At 41.1% G+C, this 11,837-nt stretch overlaps 1 pseudogene; it reads right to left on the reverse strand.

Annotated features, from left to right (window-relative positions):
* Positions 1-849: 849 nt before the first annotated feature.
* LOC109141252 (major histocompatibility complex class I-related gene protein-like) lies at positions 850-10,514 on the reverse strand (annotated as a pseudogene).
* Between the last annotated feature and the right edge of the window lie 1,323 nt (positions 10,515-11,837).

The raw sequence follows: 11,837 nt of genomic DNA on the forward strand, positions 1-11,837 counted from the left end.
TCATACGGTATTGGTTGAAGATGCAGTCACATCTCCCTTACCGAAATCTCTCAGGATCCATTGCTACTGTAATCATTTTATCAGTCATTGTAATTCATTGTCATTTTATCAGTCATTGTAATTCATTGTCATTTTATCAGTCATTGTAATTGTACAATATGTTTGTGTTGATTTGTTCTGTACACGTGACATCCATTGCACGTCTGTCCGTCCTGGGAGAGGGATCCCTCCTCTGTGGCTCTTCCTGAGGTTTCTTCCACCTTTTTTCCCTGTTAAAGGTTTTTTGTGGGCAAGTTTTTCCTCACTCGAACCGAGGGTCTAAGGACAGAGGGTGTCACTCCCTGTACAGATTGTAAAGCCTCAGAGGAAAATGGACTTTGTGACTTTGGGCTCTACAAATAAAATCTGATTTGATTTGATTTGACTGATTGAACATCTGCAAAGTCCTGCTGCCCGCAACAAAGGACCAGAGCTTCACACTTTACACTTGTTGTTGCCGTCTTGTGGCAAGTTGCTGAAACACACCCTGAAGTCCACTTGGTGGTTTCGCTGTCTCCTTTTTGAACAATGAAGTGAAGTGCTTATAATAAAACATATTAAGATAAGCTTGTCTGACAGCTATCTCTACTCAGAGCTGACATTAATATCAAACTTTTCATCCAGTTACTCTGTGAGAATACTGACTGCTCAGTTAATATTCATATAACTGGATCTATAGTCACAGGTGAGTGTGTGGACTTAGAAAAAGAGCCAAATGTTTGAGAGTTGTGGATTTTATTGTGCAGTGAAACATCAGCACAAAAAGAAAGAACAATACATTTGATGTGGATTCATTTATGTTCATTAATACACAGTAACATGTGACAAAAGTTGGATGAGCATTCCTATGAAATCATGTGAATTCATGTTCAATATTCAAGCTGCCTTTAAATCCTTCATTCACCAAACAAACAGCATCTGCAGTATGAGCCAGCCTTATATTTACATGGTATCTGCTCAGGATGAACTACACTGACTGACCCCACTGACTTTATAAGTGACTTCATGTGAACGTCATGACCCGCTCAGTAATCCAACCACCATCACTGTCTGTCTGGTTCCACTAGTCTTATCAGTAGACACTAGTTAGTGTGTGGTATGAGAAACTTTTCATTAATTATGTCCCCTGATCTGTCTTACCAAACAAAAGAACATAGTTTCACTCATCCATCACAAGAGCTGATTTAAAGTTTACTGTGTTTATATGTTTACAGTGTGTTTGTCGTTCAGGTCTCTGGATTCAGATTCTCACAGAGCTCAGAGCTGTCAGCAGCTGTAAGATGAGAAACAAACTGTTAAACTGTGTAAAGTTCACTCATCCTGCACTGAACTTTTAGAAACATTAAATACAGGAAACAGTCTTTAAAAAGTTCATCTGCACAATAATGTGAAACACTTTTTAATCTGCAGCATAAAGTGTGAGTCAGATCAGTTGAAATCAAATAAAAGATTGACTTACAAGATGGAGGACGTGAGGCTGAAATCAAAAGAGAAATCATTTCAGTTCCAGTTGTCAGTTTCTTTTCAAATCAAATCAAATCAAATCAATTTTATTTGTATAGCCCAAAGTCACAAAGTACATTTGCCTCAGAGGGCTTTACAATCTGTACAATCTGTTTTCTCATCACTTCTCTCCCACATCATCATGGTATAGTCATATTATCATGACTGACACAGTTACTGTTGTTACTTCTAATTGTTGAGTTCAGGAAAGTCAAATAATGATCCTTCTTAATCTTTTAATTTTTCTTTTCTCACTGTATGAGCCATTTCAACATGTTCAAAGATGTTTGGCCAGCAGGTGGCATCAGAGTGCTTTTGTATCAATTTGACTGTTGTCTACAGCATACAGGTAGGGCAGGTATGGCAAGGCATAGGTGTGTTTGTTTGTGTATGAGAAACTAGTTTCTAGAGATAAAGTGTTGCATCGATAATGGATCCTTGCCATTTGTTGGAGTTTCACAAAATAAACAAGACAAGTTGGACTCTCACGTGTCTTTTGTATCTAGAACCTACAATCACTCTTCACCCCTCTGTGCAGCCAACAGCTGCTTAAAGTTTTAGGCTTGCCAGTTCAACTGTGGTAAATGCCAGTCGAGCTCCATGGTGCCGGGCAGTTAGCACAGGGTCCACTACAGGACGTCGGGTCGGGCCCTCAGGCCACCCTCATGAAGTCTGTTTCTGATTGTTTGGTCATGAAGTCTGTTTCTGATTGTTTGGTCAGAGACATTCACACCAGTGCCCCCTGTCCAGCTCTTCTAGAGTAACTGCCTGTCTACTGGAATCTCCTCCATGCTCCTGAGACTGTGCTGGGAGACACAGGAAACCTTCTGGCAAAGACACGTATTGATGTCCCACCCTGGAGGAGTTGGACTACCTGTGCAACCTCTGTAGGGTCCAGGTACTGCACCATGCTACCTGCAGTGATACTGACTCTAGCCAAATGCAAAACTAATGAGAAACTGGTGAGGAGGAAAAAAATGTCAGCAGCCTCCACCTGTAAAAACATTCCTGTTTTCAGGGTCGTCTCATAGTAGAAGAAGATTCAGTTGAGAGACGAGGGACGGTCCATAATGACCTTTGTCTTGTTGTTTTCTTCCCATCACTGGCACTTGACCTCACGAGCCTCCTGTGTGCTGTAATGTCTTGCCATCTCCAAAATGAATATTCCCACACTTCTGCCACAACCATGTGCATCAGCACATATGTCCCCGGGATCCCTTCATAATAAAGTTATTTTTCAATAGACATATTTTTTTGTTTTAGTGTGAAAAAAGGGTGGGTGGTGGCAGTGGGACTCATTGGGTGCTAAGCACCCCAAAAGCTCTGACCCTAGAATCGCCCCTGGACTTAGCAGTTACACTCACCTTTCTTCTTCTTGTAAATGATGAATCCAGTGACAGCGATGAGGACGACAGCAAGAACAAGCACTGCAGCAGTGATGGGGACGGTCATGTGACTCGGCTTCTCTGTTAAATAAAAAATCAAACTGGTCCAGATAAAGCAGGTTAGAACAGAAGTACATCCATCTAAGGATTTATTCATACGTAATATTTCTATGACTTTTTTCACAGCTGAATTCAAACAAACAACATGCAGTCCCATTCAGCACCCTCTAATCCCAGTCTTACCCCAGTTGGTCCTGATCTCTGCTTTGTCCAGTCTGGTGACGATGTCGTCCTCTACACCAGAGAGATGAAACACACAGTCGTACCTCCTCCAGTCTTCAGGTGTGACTGATGAAAGGTTCAGGTCGACGCTCATCTGGAAGGTTCCATCATGGTTGGGGAGGATCTCTCCGTGCTCCACGTCCTCATGAAACTCCTCTCCATCTTTCCTCCAGAACATCATGGCTCTGTCAGGGTAGAAACCTGTAGCATGGCAGGTGACTGGAGAGGAGGGAGTCTTCTGGAGGAGAGACACTGAGGGAAGCTCTGCAGACAGCGAAAGATCACAGTGTCAATTGTTCAGCATCCAGAAATGTCAGTCTGTACTGATTGTTAGGACTAACTCAAATCTGACCACTACAAAACAAAGAGCCAAAACAAGTTCATATCAGACTGACTGGAGTGATGAACAATGACACTTCAGGTCATGTGACCACCTGTTTCAGCAGAGAGCTGCTGCCATAGACCAAATATTTCTTCAGCAACTTAGGACAAACACGTGTGAGGTAAATCACGTTGAAACTTGTTCCGGCTTTGTCAGCATCCCATCTCTGTTTGATGATGGAAACCTGTGGTTTAGGAGTTATCCATGTTGATGTCTTCAGGTCAAATGATATGAAGTCTTCTCCATCATAACCTACTGATAAAACCATGAACCTTTCCAGTCTCATCATCCCACTCCACAACCAGTCACCCTCTGTTAAATGTGGACACCTGAGAGAGAGACAGAGACAGAAAACACTCTGTAAATAAGTTTGATGTACAGATGAACTTTCCAGTGAAAGACAGTAGCTAATGTTCTATGAATTGACAGATGACTTCCAATGTCAGTATTCAAAGTGAGAATGTCTTCTTGCATCCTATTCACATCAGTCTCTTAATCAAAGTCACACCTGTGTGACACCTGCAGTCTCAGCTCTAAATATCTTGCAGATGTCTGTAAAATGCACATGTGAGCACATGAGTACATGTTCAGAATAGAAGCTAAATCTGTTTGACCAACAACAATAAAAGGAAGTGAAACATTTTAGCAGGAAAAAGGCAACACAAACATGAAGAAATACTTTACCTCCACTTTGGTTGAAGAGCTGCTTCAAAGTATTTATCAAGTATTTGAAGACGTTTGGCTCACTCTGAAAACACTCTAAAGTGTAGTACTCCAACTGATGAGGATTGTCTTCAAAAAATGTTTTCACCCAGTCCTGTTTTAGTTCTATCTTCTTTCTGTTGCTGTCACAATAACATACCAAAATGTCATCAATCATTAGAGTTGCCATAAACTCTGGGAAGTTTGTGACTCCAGAAGATCCAGTCATGGAAAACTTCAGGGAGCGTTTCACTGCAGGACAAACAAGGTTTATATATTCAGTATAAATCACCTCATCATCACATTAGTCTAATTCCAGTCAACTATTTCAAATGTGATCTTACCCGATGATGAAACTTGACAGAAGAGAAGCAACAAAAATAATTTTTTCATCTTGTTTTGATGAAGACGTGTCGTGGAAAGACCGAGCTGCTTCCTCTGTTCTGTTTACTGATCAGTGATCATGAAGGGAGGTGTGTCTGTTCTGAACAGAGATGGATGATTGTCAAACCTGTTTCTCACCTTTAAAGAGTCATTATAGAGTGTGATGGCAGTGGACAGGAGTGACTTCCTGTAGCAGGAGCCTCCGACTGAACACTCTGCTGCTTCATCACCAGGAGAGGAAACGCAGTGTCCAGGACTCTGCTGACTGTGTGAGCCTCTTACCACATGTCTCCCAGCAGTACTTCATGAAGGGGTCGTACACATTCACAGCAGTACTGGGGAAATGACGATGTTGGGCATGTCACCCCTGCGCTGTGTTTGGAGGGATCGGGTATACTGAAAAATGTCTTTCCACCACAGTAGCTCTTTTACTTTATTCTACTTCCTGTTCTTTTAATTTGCATGTCGTCTCAAAGTAAAAAATAAAACATAAACCTGCTTGACTGCTTTATTTTTAATTCACATCACTTCCTCGTGGTCCAACACCAATGATTAGAAGAATTGGCAAAAATCAACATCAACACATCTAACACTGACACTGATTCATATAAACTGGATCTATACAGGTGAGTGTGTGGACTTGGAAAAGAGCCAAATGTTTGAGAGTTGTGGATTTTATTGTGCAGTGAAACATCAGAACCAAAGGACAGAACAATACATTTGATGTGGAATTCATTTATGTTCATTAATACACAGTAACATGTGACAAAAGTTGGATGAGCATTCCTACGAAATCATGTCAATTCATGTTCAATATTCAAGCTGCCTTTAAATCCTTCATTCACCAAACAAACAGCATCTGCAGTATGAGCCAGCCTTATATTTACATGGTATCTGCTCAGGATGAACTACACTGACTGACCCCACTGACTTTATAAGTGACTTCATGTGAACGTCATGACCCGCTCAGTAATCCAACCACCATCACTGTCTGTCTGGGTTCACTAGTCTTATCAGTAGACACTAGTTAGTGTGTGGTATGAGGAACTTTTCATTATTACGTTCCCTGATCTGTCTTACCAAACAAAAGAACATAGTTTCACTCATCCATCACAAGAGCTGATTTAAAGACCTGTATGCAGAGTTTACATGTTTACAGTATTTGTGTAGTTATTTAAAAAGCAGATATATTATTTAAAAAAGATGAATGTTCATTTATTTAACATACTTTGAAACATGGATAGGAAATAAAGTTTTACATCAAATAAAAATAAATTCTAAAGTAAAATCAATAGTCGTGAAAATATGAACAGACACATTTAAAAAAGAGATATGCACATTGATCATAACTACTTCACTTTTGCTGCAAAACACCATCTCTATGTTTTGTTTTTTTACTTCTGCAAAGCTACATAACGTGACACTTGAGGAAACTCCCCAGATAGCATGGCAACATTGATTCAATGTTGATTCAGTGTCGGTCTGCTTCTGGGGATTGGTTTAATTAATGTTATTTCAATATTAGCTCAATGATAAAACAATTTTAAGTTGAACTAACAATGATTTCATGTCTGTCTTGATCTATTTTTCATCATTAAATAACTTTTATTATTTAAGGGTGCAAACCTGATGAAAAATCAATGTTATATTTTTGCGCAAAGTTGATTCAATGACAGTTTTGTTGATGCATCAACATTTTTCCAATTTTGGTTCGGCCTCCTCGGACATGTCACTGGAGCCAGTTTCAGAGAGCTCCAAGCTGTTGTCAGCAGCTGTAAGATCAGAAACGAACTGTTAAACTGTGTAAAGTTCATCTGCACAATAACGTGAAACACTTTTTAATCTGCAGCATAAAGTGTGAGTCAGATCAGTTGAAATCAAATAAAAGTTTGACTTACAAGATGGAGGACGTGAGGCTGAAATCAAAAGAGAAATCATTTCAGTTCCAGTTGTCAGTAAATATGATCCTCTCTTCTACTCACTCAAACTTCTGTTCCTTCTGTTTAGTCCTTACTTTCTTTCTTTTCTCATCACTTCTCTCCCACATCATCATGGTATAGTCATATTATCATGACTGACACAGTTACTGTTGTTACTTCCAATGTTTACATTTACATTTAGTCATTTAGCTAACGCTTTTATCCAAAGTGACTTACAGAAAAGGGAACAATCAAGGGACAGTGTGACTTGAAGAATCTCGTTTAGTTTGGGAAGATAATCTTAAAACATACAGGAAAGCTCTCCGTAATGCCAGAGCAGCCTATTACTCTTCATTAATAGAGGAGAATAAGAACAACCCCAGGTTTCTCTTCTGCACTGTAGCCAGGCTAACAGAGAGCCACAGAGCGCTCTATTGTCTTGGCTTCCTTGCACTGGCTACCTATTAAATCTAGAATAGAATTTAAATTCTTCTCCTTACTTACAAAGCTCTTCATGGTCAGGCACCATCATATCTAAAAGAGCTCATAATACCTTACTACCCCTCTAGAACACTGCGCTCTCAGGACGCTGGGTTCCTTGTGGTTCCTATAGTCTCCAAAAGTAGATTGGCAGCCAGAGCTTTCAGCTATCAGGCTCCTCTTCTGTGGAACAAACTACCATTCTGGGTTCAGGAGGCAGACACGGTCAACACCTTTAAGAGTAGACTGAAGACTTTCCTTTTTGATAGAGCTAGGTTAGGGCTGGCTCAGGTCATCCCTTAGTTATGCTGCCATAGGATTAGACTGCCGGGTGACTCTCCCTCTCTTCTCTCTCTCTCTCTTTTAGGGTTATGTCTAGTCAGGCACGGTATTGGTTGAAGATGCAGACACATCTCCCTTTACTGAAAACTCTCTCTCTCTCTCTCTCTCTCTCTCTCTCTCTCTCTCTCTCTCACTCAAGAGGTAGCCAGTGGAGCTTGATGAGCAACGGGGTAACGTGACCTATTGGGATGGTTGTAGACCAGAAACGCCGCCACGTTCTGGATCATCTTAAGAGGTTTTACTGTACAGGCTGGCAGGCCCGTCAGGAGGGCATTATAGTAATCTAGTGCGAAGATAACCACGGCTTGTGGCAGGAGTTGGGTAGCATGTTGAGTTAAATAAGGCCTGACTTGTCTGATGTTGTAAAGTGCAAGTGCAAGTTTCTCGCCACCACACACATGGAGTCAATTTTGATGTTGATGTCGTGGTGTATTGTAGGTTTAGATGGAAGGAGCAGCAGTTCAGTTTTTGAGAGGTTCAGCTGGAGGTGATGTGCCTTCATCCATGTGGAGATATCTGAGAGGCAAACTGAGACCCGTACAAACACTGAGGGGTCTACAGGAGGAAATGACAGATAGAGCTGAGTGTCATCTGCATAGCAGTGATAGCAAAAGCCATGTGAGTGGATAATCGAACCCAGGGATAGATGTAGATAGCAAACAGAAGGGGCCCCAGCAGCAAGCCCTGGAGCACCCCTGCGGTGAGGTGATGAGAAGCCAGGATACACTGAATGAGCACAATGTCAGGTAGGATTCAAACCAGGAAAGAACCGAACCAGAGATGCCCATGTTAGAGAGAGTAGAGAGGCGGACACAATGGTTAACTGTGTCAACGGCAGCTGATAAGTCAGCACAATGAGGACAGAGGACTGTGCTGCTGCTCTGGCTTCTTTCAAGTCTTCTGTCACAGACTACAGAGCAGTTTTAGTCGAGTGGTCACTCTTGAAACCAGATTAATTTAGATCAAGAAGATTGTTCTGTGAGTGGAATTCTGAGAGTTGCTTAGCAACCTGTTCAACAGCAGCCCACTTCAATAGTTTTGGATGAAAATGGAAGAAGTTGGAACAGGACGATAGTTCTCAAACTCAGCAGGGTTGAGAGAGGGTTTCTTGAGTAGAGGTGTCACTCGAGCCACTTTGAATGTGGTGGGTAAAGTGCCGGAGGTCAGTGACGCATTTATCATATGTGTGATAGGCGTCTCGATGGGTTCAATTGTTGAGTTCAGGGAACTGATGCTTGATTAAATTTTTCTACCTGGATAAAAACATCAACTCAAAGACTAAAATCAAAGTAGGCCTACTTTCCATTTCTCTCTCTCACCTCTCTTAAAGTAAATGATTAATCCAGTGATGACAGCGATGAGGACGACACCAACAACAACCACTGGAGCAGCGATGAGGACGGTCATGTCACTCGGCTCCTCTGTTAAATTAAAAAATCAAACCATCTAAGGATTTATTCATACGTAATATTTCTATGACTTTTTTCGCAACCGAATTCAAACAAACAACATGCAGACCCATTCAGCACCCTCTAATCCCAGTCTTACCCCAGTTGGTCCTGATCTCTGCTTTGTCCAGTCTGGTGACGATGTCGTCCTCTACACCAGAGAGCTGAAACACACAGTCGTACCTCCTCCAGTCTTCAGGTGTGACTGATGAAAGGTTCAGGTCGATGCTCATCTGGAAGGTTCCATCATGGTTGGGGAGGATCTCTCCGTGCTCCACGTCCTCATGAAACTCCTCTCCATCTTTCCTCCAGAACATCATGGCTCTGTCAGGGTAGAAACCTGTAGCATGGCAGGTGACTGGAGAGGAGGGAGTCTTCTGGAGGAGAGACACTGAGGGAAGCTCTGCAGACAGAGAAAGATCACAGTGTCAATGTTCAGCATCCAGAAATGTCAGTCTGTACTGATTGTTTAGGACTAACTCAAATCTGACCACTACAAAACAAAGAGCCAAAAACAAGTTCATATCAGACTGACTGGAGTGATGATACAATGACACTTCAGGTCATGTGATCCTACCTGTTCTCAGCAGAGAGCTGTTGCCATAGACCAAATATTTCTTCAGCCACCCAGGACAAATCTGTGTGAGGTAAATCACATTGAATCGTGTTCCGGCTTTGTCAGCATCCCATCTCTGTTTCATGATGGAAGCCTGTGGTTTAGGAGTGATCCATGTCGATGTCTTCAGGTCAAATGATAAGAAGTCTTCTCCATCATAACCATACTGATTGAAACCGCTAACCTCTCCAGTCTCATCATCCACCTCACAACCACTCACCCTCTGTACAATGTGGACACCTGAGAGAGAGACAGAGACAGAAACACTCTGTAAATAAGTTTGATGTACAGATGAACTTTCCAGTGAAAGACAGTAGCTAATGTTCTATGAATTGACAGATGACTTCCAATGTCAGTATTCAAAGTGAGAATGTCTTCTTGCATTCTATTCACATCAGTCTCTTAATCAAAGTCACACCTGTGTGACACCTGCAGTCTCAGCTCTAAATATCTTGCAGATGTCTGTAAAGTGCACATGTGAGCACATGAGTACATGTTCAGAATAGAAGCTAAATCTGTTTGACAAACAACAATAAAAGGAAGTGAAACATTTTAGCAGGAAAGAGTCAAACACAACATGAAGAAATACTTTACCTCCACTTTGGTTTAAGTCCTGCTTCAATATCTCAATGTTGTCTTTTAAAAGGTTTGGCAATCTCTCAAAACAGTGCGTAGTGTACCACTCAAACTGATCAGAATGGTCTTCAAATATTTTTTTTCATCCAGTCCTGTTTTGGATCTATCTTTTTGTTGCTGTCACAGGTAACTATCGGAATTTCATCAACCATTGCAGTTAGTACAAAATCTGGGAAGTTTGTGACTCCAGATGATCCAGTTGCGAACATTTTCAGGGAGTGGTCCACTGCAGGACAAACAAGGTTTATATATTCAGTATAATGTTGAGGGAAAATTCAAGTAAGTTGTGTGAAGCAAAGATCTAAAAGTAAAGATTTCAAATGTGATCTTACCTGATGATGAAACTTGACATAAGAGAAGCAACCAAATTAATTTTTTCATCTTGTTTTGATGAAGACGTGTGGGTACAACACAGAGCTGGTTCAGGTGACTGATCTTCGGTCTCAAACTGTTTCCTGGTTTAAAGAGGTGAATGTTTTCATTAATTGTCTGACTGACTTCTGGATCCTCCCTGTTTTTCACATAGTTTATCATGTGCCACTGTTTCTATTTTAGACTTCATCTGGATGCTACACACACAAATGTACATTAGGGTGACAGAAACAAACATAGGCTATGTTCATGTGGATGGGAAAAGCACTTTAAGCACAGGTGGACATGCACTTTTACCAAAAATGCACATGCATGCAGACACATGCACAAAACACTGTACCCGCAGACTGGTGCAACATTTAAAACTCAGTGGTATGTTAATCTGGGCTGTGTAAACAGATGAGGGGGAGAAAAGCAGCTCTCGGGACAAAAGAAACAGCAGCAGGATCCTGTAATGACTCCACTCAGGAGCCCACATCACCCTGCAGCCTCTGCTTACACAGCCACATGATTACACTAAACATGGCAAGGTTGCAACATCATCACAACTGCATAGGGGAAGAAGATGGGGGCTTTCCTTAATAATAATAATAATAAATAAAATAATCCAACATACACCTCTTTTCCTTTCTTTTTCCTTTTCTGTGTTTTATGTTGATGACAAAGAAAGAGAGAGAGAGAGAGAGAGAGAGAGAGAGAGAGAGAGAGGGGTGTATCTTATGTCGATGTGAGAACCAAATTAGAATTAATCTCACACCATTAAAATTAACTTAACCTTAAAATTTTTACTCCTTCACATGCAGAACCCGCGTCTGAACTCTTTCATAACCTCTAAATATTTCTAATCACCACCTTTGTGATCATGGCAAAACAGCAGACAATTACTTATACCTTGATTCCCCACCTCATTTAGAAAGAGAGAGAAGAAAGAAAAAAAAAACAAAGACTTGTTGGACAGTCGATCAATTTGGTTGAGAAATTGAGCACAGTCGGTGCTGCTCCACCCGGCTCACCATCCAGCTGCAGTTAAAGGTTAAACGCTTCATTCAAGGGCAGCTGAAGGTAACCGGACTATTTTGTTAATGAGTAAATTAATGAGTAAGATGAGTTGGAACAAAGAGGAATATATACATCTGTGTACATGTTACCAACAAAGTTTGTGTGAATGAGAAAAAGCCAAACCCAACCTGTAAGCTAGGTCATCTTATGTCTCACCTATTTATTTTCCTAAATTTTTTAATATATTAATTTTATATATGATTTCTATGACCCATTGGGTATAAAAGGCAGTGGTTTCATTTTAGCAGACACAACCCACAACTAAACAAACAATCACACACCAAATCT

This window comes from Larimichthys crocea, chromosome XXII (assembly GCF_000972845.2).
Source record: "Larimichthys crocea isolate SSNF chromosome XXII, L_crocea_2.0, whole genome shotgun sequence".
Classification (NCBI taxonomy): Eukaryota; Metazoa; Chordata; class Actinopteri; family Sciaenidae; genus Larimichthys; species Larimichthys crocea.